Here is a 14390-nt window from a genome sequence, read left to right as displayed (position 1 = left end):
TGTAGGGTACGACTATAATCATCTCCATTTTGCAGATGAGGACATCAAGGCACGTAGAAGTTACATAAGTTGTCCGAGTTCATATAGTCAGTAATGACAGCTTGGATTCAAATCCTGGTGGACAGACCACCTACAGTCTGCCCTTATCCATAGCACACACCGCCTCCTCTAGTGAAGGGAAAGGACTAGAGGACCCTCAGGATTGGTTCAGTTCTACCAGTGTGGGGGCAGGGAGGAGACAAGGGTTCTAATTCTGAGCGGGGACTACAGCATTTAGGACCACCTGCTTTCTTCCCCCTATCAACAATCTTGGGAATATGTCTTCACTGTTAGGCTACAGGTAGCACTGCAGGACTTGGTTTAGCTCCTGTGCCCCACAAGAATACTTATCAGGGCCATTCTTTTCTGTGTATATGGGTTAAGCAAGATCTCAGTGGTAGTGGGACCTTGGAGAAATTAGTTGTGTGAAATGTTGGCCACAGAGAAAAATGCTGCAGCTAGAAGCTGCAAGCTCCAAGCTATCTGATTCGAGAGGGCCTTTAGTAAATCGGAAGGAGCCATTGAGGCTGGTGCTGGATCTCAGGGCCAGATCCTGGCCAGGGGCTGTTCACCCCAAAAAACAGCAGCAGCAGCAGCAGGAGCAGCAGCAGCAACAACAACAAGCCAAGTTCAGGCTAAGAAAGCAGAGTGTATACCGGAAAGGGGGTTTCATGAGGCAGTTGCTGAAGGCGGTAGGTTGTGAAGATGAGGGTGAGGGAATAAGGGGAAGGAAGGGACAGCACCAGAGGGACTTGGAACAAAGAAAAGGGTAACAGGGGATGCTAGTCAAAGAGTGTCAGTAGCCCTGGAGAAGGCGAAACAGTTAGTGAGCCCTGAAACGGAATGCGAGGGAAAGAAGAAAGCAGCTTACAGCTACCAAGAAGAGGAGGAAGTGGAAGATGTGCTGCTTCCTGTAGAAAGAACGATGATTGAAGACAAAGCTGGGTGGGGACTAGTCCCTGGGCTGCAGGCGCCGCTGCTATACATACACACAACAGCCGGCCGCCGCTCCGTGGGCAGCTCCTACTACTGCTGAGCTGGGCTGGGCGGGCTGGAGCTCGTCTGCACAGATCAGCTCGGAGACAGGAGGAAAGCCACTCTTCTCTGACCAGCCTCAGAGCCAAGGTAAAGGAAACGCTTTCCATGTCGCTCCTTTTTAAATGAGAAAATGACCACTGCCTGCGGTTTTAAAGGGAAGATGTCTAGGGGAAGCTAGGGACATTATTTCAGGATTGGGGAAAATGATTAGTTTGGGTTCTTTTTAGAAGGGTTTTGAGAATGACCAAATTTGTGACACATTTGCTTTTTTTTAAAAAAAAAAAAATCATTATTAGCGCTTACTTTTGGTGACTTGTCAAGAAAACAGGGTAAATGTAACATGCGGTTTGCATAGTTTTCTCGGAAGGAAAGCAAGGCTGAGTTGAAATCAATTGGGGCTGTGCAGCTGTGGGCTGATCATCTGAGCGTTGCAGTCCTGTTTTAGGGGGTGTATGTGGTGTAAAATGTTAATTGCATTTTATTTTCCACACATTGCACTGTGTATCTTCTGTTTTGCAGCATAATGACTGTAATTGGGCCTTTTTGGGGGGTGGGGGCTGTTAAGTCCTTTTGTACTCAGAATTTGCCAACAAAGACTTGGAATTGCGTATGTGTGAGGCAGTATTTACCATTAAGAAACTGGTGTCTTCCTCTACTCTGTGCAACTGCTTTCAGGATAACCTCAGAAACAGCTATCATTTGCGAGTAGGTCTTATCCTAAAGTTGCAGCCTTTCTCAGAGCAGTGTGGCAGGTTTAACTTGTCCAGAATCAGACACCGGTGTATACATGATTTTTATGTTTGTATGGATTTTATTCATCTCTAGGTCAAGACACATATTAACCTCAGTGAGGGACAAAATGTAAAAGTGTTGCTGGCTTGTTTCCTTACCTGTATGCACCATAGATAGACTGAAATAGAAAAATCAGATTGTGATTTTTGTTCGTTGATTTTCTTAAGCAATGGATGCTCTTCGGGCGCGTCTGTGACCATGACTTGTGCATATTTATGAATGATATGTAAAAGTGCATTAAATAGGTCTCACCGATAAGAAATGAGGTTGTGGATTCCTTTGGCCGGATATATAAGAGAAAGAGTTTAATATTCTAGCGTAGCTGGTTTTTAAAATTAAGCTTTGTCTCAGAAGAAAGTGTGGTTAAGCAATAAATGGTCATTGATAAAAGGGTTTTTCTTGAGTTTTTAGAATGAAAGGAGATAAATTTTCAAAGGAAAGAAAGAACTGCTTATAGTGGAGTAAAAATAATAACAAGGTTGTATGTAGACACTAATAAATTCTTAAAATATAGGTTTTTTTAAACACTACATATGCCATTGAGAGTGTGTATGCCTCCTCATTTATTATCATTCTCAATTGTGAAGAGCTACAGGGTTTGTTTGTTTTTTTTAATTCCATTTTATGAAATTGATTTGGCTTCTCAAAATCTGTGGTGTAGCAGCACATTTTGAGAGATAAGAATATTTTGGTACTGAAGGGAAAAAATGTCTACTTTTCTGAGGTTACTTACTAAATTAAACCTGTGCTATGTCTAAGAGGCAAAATATTGCTGGTGTTGAAACCATGGAACTGAGCTCCCCTGACAGATTCATAGGATTTAATCAAAACCTGTGGGCAAAATAAGTCACACCACACAGTCCACAGTTCCACTTCCCATTTACCTCTGAAAGTGAAATATAGTAAGACAATCTTCCCAGAGAAAAGATCTAGGATAGATCTTGGATCCAGAATGCTCCTAATTGGAGATCTGTGATCAAGCTGCTTGTCTTTAAATGAAGCAGAAAGTTGGGAATCTGGGCTGTATGAATGAAAATGGGGTTTACCCTCTGGTACTTACTCATCTCAGGCTTTCTTTACTGGATAATGCCAACACCCTGCTTTGTTTGGGGGATGTGTAGTCAACCTGCGTTCCTCTTCTCTGTATTTCACACAAAGAGTAAGAAAATGAAACCTTGGCCCCTAGGCACAGGAGAGTTAAGACCGTCCCCTGCTCTCTTTCAGAAAACAGTGAAGAGATGCCTATTTTCTGCGCGGCACAGAACATTTCCTTAATTGTTAACTTCCAGCTTAAAGCATAACATTAGTGAGTAACAGCAGATCGGTAACTATAATGGTAGAAGGTTTAGGAAAAAGATGAAAACGCTCCTACCCTGTAGAATGAGACTATTTCCACTTATTCTGGCCATATGGAATATTGAAAGGCATAATGCTTTTGCCCAGGGTATTCAGTGGCTTTTGAGGGAGTCAACCAACACTGAAATTTTAATTGAATGTTTTTTGTTTTGTTTTTCCTGCCATATGGCCAATAGCTGAGTGGAAACATGACTCCATTATTTCATGGCCAGCCCTGGGCCTCATATGGTGGGCCCGCAGTACATGTATTTGGTTGACTGACTTTTTTAGACTACTTCAGAAGGCAGGCTCAACTTCTAAGTATAAAAGCCCTATAGTCAACGCAGAAAGCCTATTCAAAAAGACAACTGTGTGTAGAGGAAAACAAAATCATGCAGTGAAAGGAATGCGGGCTATGAGAGGCTGATATGCCTTTGAATCCTACCACTGGTTCTTAACTACCGTGTTTCCCTGAAAATAAGACCTAACCGGCAATCAGCTCTAATGTGTCTTTTGTAGCAAAAATTAATATAAGACCCGGTCTTATATAATATGACGTATTATATTATATATATATAATATATTATATTATATATTATATTGTATAAGACCGGGTCTTATATTAATTTTTGCTCCAAAAGACTCATTAGAGCTAATTGTCCAGCTAGGTCTTATTTTTGGGGAAACACAGTACTTGACCTAATACATTAATATATGAGCCTTAGTTTCTTCATTGTAAAGAGGGGTTAATAGTACAAAGTCAAGGTGTTTTTTTTGTTGTTGTTTTGTTGATTTTTTATTTTGTTTTTGCTTTTGTGTATGGATTTGTGAGTGCCTGGGACATAGTAGGTTCTCAGGTGTCATTTTTTTTCTTCCTGGGTGATCTAAGGAAAAATTAGCCTTTTCTTCATCTTTACCACTACATCAAAGGTTCCAGGAGACATTTTTTTATTGTAGTAAAATAAATGTATATTACATAAGATTTCCCCTTTTAACCATTTTTAAGTGAACCACTCTGTGGCATTAAGTATATTGACATTGTTGTGCAGCCATAACCACCCTCCATCTCTAGATCTTTTCATCTTTTCAAATTGGACCTCTGTTCCCATTAAACAATAACTCCTGGTTCCCTCCTCCCCCAGTCCCTGGTAACCACCATTCCACTTTCTGTCACTATGATTTTGACTGTTCTCGATACCTCTTGTAAGTAGAATCATATAGTATTTGTCTTTTTGTGACTGGCTTAATTCACTTAGCACGATGTCTTCAAGGTTCATTCATGTTATAGCATGTGTCAGGATTTCCTTCCTTTTTAGGCTGGATAATACTCCATTGTATGTATGTAGCGCATTTTGTTTATTCATTCATCTGTTAATGGACACTTGGGTTGCTTCCATGTTTTAGCTATTGTGAAAAATGCTGCTGTGAACACGGGTATACAAATATCTGTTCAAGTCCCTGCTTTTACTTCTTTTTGGGTACCACAAGTGGAATTGCTAGATCATAGGTTAATTCTATGTTTAATTTTTTTGAGGAACTGCCATACTGTTTTCTACAGCAGCTGCACCATTTTACATTCCCTCGAGCAGTGCACAGGGGTTCCCTTTTTTCCCCATATCCTCACCAACACTTATTTTCTGGGGAGTTGTTTGATTTTGATAGTAGCCATCCAAATGGGTGTGAATTGGTAGCTCTGTGGATTCAATTTGCATTTCCTTAAGGATTCGTGATTTTGAGTGTCTTTTCATGCTCATTGGCCATTTGTATATATTCTTTGAAGAAATGTTTATTTAAATCCTTTGCCCACTTTTAAATTGAATTGTTTTCAAAGAGATATTTTTAAATGGTGGGATGTCTTAACATAGTGTCATAACGATCACGATTATAACATTTATGTTTAATCTCCTGCATGCATCAATATTATTCCTACCCAAGTACAATCCTTCTCTCAAAAATAAGTTTTGAAATCAAAAGGAGAAAGTAAGAAAATCTATATAGCTCCTGATAATTGGTGATATCAAGAACCTGATAGTGAAATTCAAGACATTGTAGATGGACACACCAGGGCCCCTGCTGGTCACGTGTGGACCAGACTACTGCAAAGGAGGCCCTGGGGGGCTGTCGCTTCTGTGTCTTTCCAGGCTCCACTCAGCTGCATGAGAAAATAATGCCCAGTAGTAGCAGGGTCAGAAAAAAGGAGGTGATACTAAAGTACTAAATTACTCTCAAACCCTTCATAATGGGGAGCATTAAGCTGTGGAGAAGGGCTATGTAGTTAAACAACAATAGATTCCTGGGACAACAGATTTCTACTAATGCAATGTGATTCTAATCTAAATTTCACATTTGACAATAAAGAATCCTTCTGTTTCAGTTTTCACTACATGGTTCGCTCCTGATTCCCAAACTGGTGAGGCAAAGTGTAAATGGGGCTGAAGAGATGTGGGCAGGAAGATTAGGGGGGACTCTATTGAATAGGGACACTATCTGAGCTTTATGCTGTGGGTGCATATGCTGACCTTGAATAGTTTGAAGAGTTCCTGAATGACTGACTGCACGTTAACTTTTCGTAATGCATTCTATGTGTGTTGGGGAGTGTGGGAGCTGATGGATAATGACCCCTGACTTTGTTTACTTTCCATATCTATTCATTTCACACATACCTGGTTCTATAGATCTGGAAGGAAGAAGGGAATTACAGAGCTGTATTAAGTCTTAGTCCCCAGCCTAAGACATCAGAGAATGGTAGAGCTGAAAATTACCAGGGGATGAACCTAGTCTTTATCAGCCCCTCCATGACAGACAGTGAAATAGGCCCAGAATTTAAGTTATCTGTCCAAAGTTGTACCATTGATTAATACCTCACTTCCCAATTCAATCTCGATTTCACTTTTCTCCATGATAGGCCAAATGAACAGAGAAAGTATACTTCGTTGCTTTTAAAATTGTTCGTAAGACCAAATTATTTTGTTTAAAAAGAAGAGGGCAATGTTTACATTTAATACCCTATGTAAATATGGAGTTTCTGTGTACAAATTTGTTCAAGTGTAAAGACGCTCCTGTGGAAATGAGATTCCGATTTTCAGGTAAGACTATTAGGGGAATATATGGCTCCCCAAAACTTATGTTAAAGAAAACAGATTATATTTAATGGGAGTCAATGTTCAGACAATCTCTAGAGGACTTCATTACACATTAAAAAAAGAGGAAGGTCAATTCTCAAACTTTAGTGATAACATGTTTCTTTGAAGTAGTACCTCTGTACGAGTTCCAACAATTAAGTTTGCGAACTTGATGCTGACGATGTTGCTAAACTTTTTTGATATCAGAGGGATTATTCATTATGAATTTGTACCAACTGGACAAACAGTTAACCAAGATTACTATTTGGAAGTGCTGAAAAGGCTGCGTGAAAAAGTTAGATGACCTGAACTTTTCGCCAACAATTCATGGCTCTTGCATCATAACAATGTACCAGCTCACAGGACACTGTCTGTGAGGGAGTGTTTAGCCAGTAAACAAATAACTATTGGAACACCCTCCCTACTCCCTGATCTGGCCCCCAATGACTTCTTTCTTTACCTGAAGATAAAAGAATATTGAAAGGAAGAATTTTGATGACATTCAGGATATCAAGGGTAATACGACAACAGCTCTGTTGTCCACTCCAGAAAAAGAATTCCAAAACTGCTTTGAAGGGTGGACTAGGTGCTGGTGTCAGTGCATAACTTCCCAAGGGGAATACTTCAGCAATGTAGTAATTTTCAGCAATGAGGTATGTAGCACTTTTTCTAGGACGAGTTCACAAACTTAATTGTCTGACCTGGTATACCAAGATTCAAGCTAAGAGAAGATTTTCCTTTTGTCTTTTGCAAATAATGTGTAAACAGTCAAGTTTTTAATGGAAAACCAGTCACTTGACCCCTTCTGCCTGTTCCTTTGGCCTTCCCTTGCCAGCCGGGTTGTCAGGGTCAGATATTCCCATGATCCTTGCTCCCAGGTGCATGCCACTCAGAGCCAGTGGAGTGGGTCTGGCAACTGGGTTGATGGGTTCTATTCCTGATTCACTGCAACATCAGCAAGCCATTGTTGTTCTTTGGAAGTCCTTTACTTTTTTTTTTTTAATTTCATTTTTTACTATCCCCCGTGCGTTTTCATTGAAAACCATTAAAGCCAAGTCCCCAATCCCTTTATTCATTACAGGCGACTTGCCTATTTTTCTGAGAAGCCATATATTATTACAGGGTTCCTCAGCCTCATTCCTTACCATCTCAAGATTTCTGTCTTCATTCATTCTCTCCTCATTCCTTCCTAGGTGAAAGTAACATCGCCCTTCTTTCAAGTCAGGAGTAAACTCTCTACTTGAACTCTCCATTCCATTTCCTTTTACTTTCTAGGGGACTAGGTTCTGACAATAATTCTATCTCCTTCCTACATATTTGGTTTCTTCTCTTTATTGGCCCTTTCCACTTTGCCTGAAAACATGCTTAGTTTACACACATAAATTAATTAAACAACAACACTACTGCCAACAAAGCTTCCCCTGGTCTTTTTAACCTCTACTAACCTTTCTCTCCTCCTAACTGTAGGGAAGGAAAAATAGTTTTTCTTCTACACTTCTAAGTTCTCAGCTGGGAACCCTATAACAAAAGACAGATTAGTAAGTAGAAAAGCAGACATTTATTAACATGTATACATCATGTATACAAGGGAAATACTCAGGGAAAAATGAATAACTCTCAAGAGGTGGTTTAGAATTCAGGCTTAAATAACATCTTAAGCGAAAAGACAAAAGAAAGAAGTGAAGGAGTCCAGATCAGGAAAAACATGGTAAATAAGAGTAAGATTGTTATGTAGATTTAAGTTGGTGCCTCTCCATAAGCAAGAGTCTCAAGTAATTTAGTTATCCTTTCTTCCTAGTCCAGAGAGGGAGGTACCCTTACAAATGGAGATTTCCTTTATAAATGTAAATTTCCCTTATAAAAGAGGTAGCTTCTAGTCTGTTTTCAGAATTTCTTCTGTGTACTCTGTTTCCCAAAATAATCTGCTCAAAATGATTCTTATGCCAAAGAGGCAAATTTTGAGGTGGCATATTCTGCCACTCTTTATTCCTCTCCGAAGGCTCCCAACTTCTCTCCTAACTCCAAGTTCATTCTAAATTTGAGTGTTCTCAAGAGTTGATTCTATTGTCGTTTAATTTCTCTCTCCCTTCATCATATTTCTTTTTATGATTTCAATCATTGTTGCTGTGTAGATCAGTCCCCAAACTGATTCTCCATCTTGATCTCTCACCTACTCTCTGAACTTGCACATCAAGCCCCCTGCAAACTTGCTAGAACATTCAACCCCCTGACGCTGAAATTCACTAGTGCAAAACAGTGCTTGCCATCACCTTTCCCCCACTTCTCAAAACCAGCTCCTCACCTGATTCCATGAGTTACCAATGACAGCCCATTCTCTCCATCCCTCAATTATGAAAAGTCAATCTCACTATTTTTCTCACCAGACAACCTGAGTTGTAGTCAGTGGCATAACCCTTTGCATTGTCATCAGAAATGTATATGGACGCTATCTACTCTTTTCCATGTTGATAGTTGATGTTTTAGTTCAGGCTGCCCTAACCCCCAGCTGGACTGGTTTGTTGTTGGAGTTCTTGCTTCTCCCTAGAATATATTTCCTGCTTCCCCTTCCACACTTCACCCACACAGTCTTGCTTCTCTGAATAGTCAAAGTCCATCTGCCCTATAAGACTTAGTTCAAATGCTGCCTCTTCCAGGAAGCCTTCCAGGGTTTCTTTCCTCCCCTTCCAAATAAGAAACAATCTTTACTTCCTCAGCAATTTTTTATTCTTTCATCACAGCAATTAGCACATTCTAGTGTGTATAATGTCAATCTGCATTTTGTTTTTCTTTTGCAAGATCTTGGAGGAGAACGACCACACTCAGTTTCTTTTTTATTTTCCTTATAGCAGACAAAAACAGTTTTGTTTTTTTGATATTTGTTTTAAATTTTTGCTTTATTGGGGTATAATTAACAAATAAAAGTGTAAGACATTTAAAGTGTTCATCATGGTGATTTAATATACATACACACTGTGAAAAGGTTACTCTCATCTAGTTAATTAATGCATCCATCTTCCTTCCTTCCTTCCTTCCTTCCTTCCTTCCTTCCTTCCTTCCTTCCTTCCTTCCTTCCTTCCTTCCTTCCTTCCTTTCTTTCTTTCTTTCTTTCATGAGAACACTTGAGTTCACAAGTGCATTTCATTTATCATTCATTTATTTAATGAACTTTCTTGAGTCATTTATTTTTTTTTTATGCAAAGTGGGCTAAATACTCTAGGAGTCCCCTAGGAGCTCATACGCTACTGGGGGAAACAGACAAATACTAACATGATTACAGTACAGTCTGTCCATAAGCCTTAACTGAATGTCTACAATGTTCCATGTGTCCTTTGAGGGGCCAGGAGGACTTGAACGAACAAATCGGGACAGTCCTTTGTTTTCTTGGAACTTGCATGTAGTGTTGGCAGAGACAGAGTAAACACATAAACCAGTGGTTTTGAGATCTGTGCACATTAGAAATCATTGAGGGGTGGTACTTTAAAAATACTACTTATGTCCCAGCCTCAACTAACACAAATTAGATCGGAATCAGCCAGGATTGGACCCCACTGAGAGAAACAAATTACAATACAAGAAGATAACAGGTAGTAAGAAGTGCTGAGATGGATTAAAATGAAAACAGGTCAAATGATAGAAGTTGCGTGTATGATGATGGTGGTATTGGGGAAGTTTACTTTTGTTGGGTAAACCCTGAAGGCCTCTCTGAAGAGGTGAGATTTGAATTGAGACCTATATTATGGAGAGGAGTCAGCCATGTGAAGATCTGGGGAGGAAGGATTCCCAAGCAGAAGGTTCTTGCGCCTTTCTAAAATGAGGATGAGGTGAAATTCCAGAGGAAATGTGGCTTTTTTCACATATATGTACGATAATCTATAAAATATGTCTTACATCTACAGAGAGCAGATTTTCAATTAAACGAGGCAGGCTCCAAATGCAGAACATGTGGCTGCTCTTCTGAATACTTGGTCTAGGCTGGATTTTATTTAGATCAATTGATTTACACAGTCAGGAAGACTACTCTGTTTAATTATATTTTTCTACACTGCAATCAGCACTTGTAGGGCTTGTGGTCTGAATTCAACACCAATCTTATTGTTTAAAATAAACTTAGGTACTTGGTATTATCTCTTAGATGAGTAAAACAGAGAAAGCAGTAACTTCTATCCTTAATTCTGTGTGGGGGAACCAGGAGAAAGTCTCAGAGGAGTCATTCAAACCACACGGAGTCCAGCTCTCTGGCTCGTATTTATTGAGTGAAGATCAGCATGTTTCAAAAATCAAGCTCAGAACTGGCCCTTGTCGAGAGAATTCCATTTGTGTGCTGTCTCCTGGGTTTCTCATACACGTTACTGTTTTTCACTAGTGTTAAGAATAAGCCTGTGAGAGGAGAATGGTATTTTTTCTATCAGGATTCTTTTGGCTGCTAATAAAAGAACTGTTAGTAAAAGAACACCTTACCCAAATGGCTAAGCAATGGGAAACTTATCTCAAGACCCCCAGAAAGGAGGGTAAGTCCAGAGTTGGTTATTCATGGCTGAACAATATTCTTAACAACCTGAATTTTTTCCTTCCTCCCATTCTGACATCCTCAGCAGGTTGGTTTACCCTCTGAGGCGTGTCCCCTCATGTACCAAGATGGTTATTATGATTTCAGAATTACTGTCAGATGTCAGTGTCTAGAGGCGCAGTGAGGTGGCTAGTTTCTTCTCACATACCTCTTTTTAAGGTGACAGGAAAGCTATCTCGAGCAGAATTTTCCTCACAACTCACATGCTCATCTGTTAGTGGCCAGGCAGATGGCCCACTGTGATTGGCTAATTTAAGAGTTTCCTCCTAAGGCCATGGAGCAACCTTGCCTCTCTGAATAACAGTCAACGAACCCTAGAAAGAAGGGTTGGTTCTATTAGCAAGGAAGAAGTGGTTAATGGTTACCAGAGAGGCAGTCAATAGAGTCTGCCGCTATTATTATTCCCATTGTGTAAGTGAGGATATCAAGGCCCAAAAAGGTGAAATCACTCATCAAGATCATGCAACTTTGAGTTGAACAGCGTTTCCATGCATTTTCCTTTGAGAAACACACACACACACACACACACACACACACACACACACCCAAAATTTGTTTTTGTTGCTGGTGATGATTTAGGGAGATTGGAGAAAGAATCCTGGGGGAAAAACCCAAATAGCTGATGCAAAACTAAGTAAAGGAGAACCTTCTAAACAAATTATTACAGAAGAAAATACATCAGATCCTATATAGCAATAAGAATGGCATTTAATTTAGACAACCAGCCCTGCATGTCTGCATTGTGAAAAAATAAATAATTAAATTGAGTACTTCTGGTCATTTAAGTCAATTTGGGGTAAAGAAAATTCACCCTGGGCCAAGAAATGAGCTGGAGAGGCCAAGGTTCTATGTACGGTGTCTTTCGGACTTAAATGAAAACATTGTTTTCTCTGGAGAGGTATGTATTTTGCTTATTACAGCACCCGTAAGAGAAGAATGAGTAATCTCTAGAATTTTCAATTAGGAGTTATTTTGAAAATAGGTTTTTACTTTCAAACTCCGGAGGCAACATGCGGTTCCATTATTACTGCATTTTCTTCATGGTTCTTACTTTCTACTTTGGTGTTGTATTTCAGAGACTACGTATGTGAAGCAGCAATAGTGAAAAAGGGAAATTTCAGTGGAATTGCCATCATTACAGTGTTTTGACTGCTTGTCTCTAGGTGTATTTCTGTGCATTCTCATCTACCAGACTAGGTATTAATTGTAGGAGTACCTTTTCTGTAGTAAATGATTGAGTACTTCCTACTCTTATATTTGCATTTTTTAACAGGAAAGTAAATTTCTAGGCTTTGCCAACAGAGTTCTGTTTAAGAAGGATATTTATCTGATCTGTGCAGAAACATATGAAAAAATTGTGAAAAAATTGAAACAGGAAAAAAAATCTGTCATTTTAGAGGCTTTCCTTGGAGAACTCAATCGATCCTTTTTTTCTAAACCTCATGAATTATAGTTGTGTTTAGAGAATATTGTTGTGTATACAGTGTTTCCCTGAAAATAAGACCTAGCTGGACAATCAGCTCTAATGCGTCTTTTGGAGAAAAATTAATATAAGACTGGTATTATATTATATTATATATTATATTACATTACATTACATTACATTATATTATATTATATTACCCGGTCTTATATTATAGTAAAATAAGACCGGGTCTTATTTGCTCCAAAAGACGCATTAGAGTTGATTGTCCGGCTAGGTCTTATCTTCGGGGAAACACAGAAGGCAATAAAGACACTTCACTAACAGTTTTATTTTTCCCCTTTTGGAAAAAATACTTGATACAGAGCAGCCCCAAGTTTTTCTGTTAATTAAAATAATAAAAAATTTAAGTATGCAAAGGTGAAACTCCCTAGGCAAAAAAATGGTCCAACTTATCTTTCATTATAAGTCTTAAAACAATTCTAAAATACTATTGTGTAGAAAAATAATATTCTAAGGCTTCCTATACAGGAGAACATAGTAATTAAAGAACATTGGTTTGGAATCAGAATCGCGTGGGCAAGTTGCTTAAACTTTGTATGCCTCCGTTTCCTCATCTACAAAACGGGAAATAATAATGACAATACTTGCTTCACAGAATTGTCAGGAGAAAATTGTATAATGTATGTAGAATATTTATTTAGCATGGTGCCTGACTTATAACTATTCAAAGTATAGTTGTTATCAGTACAATTGTTATTGTTACTACAAAGCTGGAGTAGAATATCTTTCATTTTATCCATGGATTCTTACCAAATTCTAGCAGAAATGATTGTGGCCCAATGTTAACCATAGATGTTCAGAACCTGGAGTGAGGAATCACCTAAAGAAGCCTATTTCACTGGGATATTCACATGTCGATGTTTTGACTTAGTTAAGTGTCAATCACAGCCATGAGCTAAGTGTTCAGTAATTCATGTTCTTAGTTATCAATATTTCTAGTTTTCCTTCCCAACTCATAATAGGCTTACCATTTTAGTTAGGTGTAGCCACGTATCTTTCATTGGCCAGTGAAATGTGAGCAGAAATGATGGTTATCATTTCCAGGAAGAAGCTTATAAGAACCAGGATATAAGCACATTCCTTGGTAATTGGTAGTGGTAGTAGCACAGAAAAGGTGGCTGAACTCTTAAGCCTGAGTTTTAAAGACAACGCGGAGATGGTCTCTCCACTGACCTGTAATGGACACATAGTGAGAGTGAGAAATAAGCTTTGCTGTCTTGAGCCACTGAGATTTGGGGCGTTATTTGTTACTGCAGTATAACCTCGCCTATTCTGACTGATATACTCGGGTTATCCCTTTAAACTCTAAAGAAAAAAATATATTACTGGTAACAGTACATGAAATGTGTAGCTATTTGGAGATAGTAATTTTTAATGACTATTTTGTGTGTGTGTGTGTGTGTGTGTGTGCATGCGTATTATGTGTTTGTATGCATCAAGAGACCAAGAGTCTTAAGTTAGACAGATTTATATAAAAATTTCCAGTTAACTTTCTTATCAAATAAGATTTTCCATTTCATAAGAGGCAAATCAACGTACGAAAATTACCAGCATATTTTTTTGGAGGGTGTCAACCGTGATATCAAAGTCAGGACTCTGAATTCCAGGCCTGATATGCTTGTTAGGTGATGGTCCCTCTCATGGAGAGCTTATTCAGAATGACGTCTTGTGAAGCAAAGGATCTTTCTGAAAGGAGATAATGCACTGAACCACGCTCATGGCCTTTGTCTCCAGTAAGAAAGTCGTCTTCCTTAGCCCTCCTGCAGTGTTTCAGTTATAAACAATGGTGCTTAGTACATAGAGGGTCTTAAATAACATGTATTGAATAAATAAATGGAAGTAGTTCACAGTTCTTCCAAATGTGGACAGCCTCTGTCATGTCTGCATTTTAAAAATAAATGTCTTTATTTTGGACGTTAGTTTAAAAACATCTTGGTATTAGGACTTACGTTTATTCTTTTTTGTAACATTTTTCACGTGACCAACCATATACCCATAGATTTAGGCTATT

The 14390-nt window shown here is 38.9% G+C and overlaps 1 protein-coding gene across 3 annotated transcripts in view; it reads left to right on the top strand.

Annotated features, from left to right (window-relative positions):
* Positions 1-774: 774 nt before the first annotated feature.
* Positions 775-14390, top strand: part of GNG2 (G protein subunit gamma 2) — a 109680-nt gene continuing 96064 nt past the window's right edge. Inside the window, exon 1 of one of the 3 annotated variants that reach the window (XM_033109067.1) lies at positions 775-1164. The gene's annotated coding sequence lies outside the window, so the exon portion shown is untranslated. The remainder of the gene's footprint in view (positions 1165-14390) is intronic. The other 2 variants (XM_033109066.1, XM_033109065.1) reach the window with 2 other exon arrangements.

This window comes from Rhinolophus ferrumequinum, chromosome 6, assembly GCF_004115265.2.
Source record: "Rhinolophus ferrumequinum isolate MPI-CBG mRhiFer1 chromosome 6, mRhiFer1_v1.p, whole genome shotgun sequence".
NCBI classification, from domain to species: domain Eukaryota; kingdom Metazoa; phylum Chordata; class Mammalia; order Chiroptera; family Rhinolophidae; genus Rhinolophus; species Rhinolophus ferrumequinum.
Note: the sequence above shows the minus strand (reverse complement) of the source record. Positions and strands in the feature narration are given on the sequence as shown.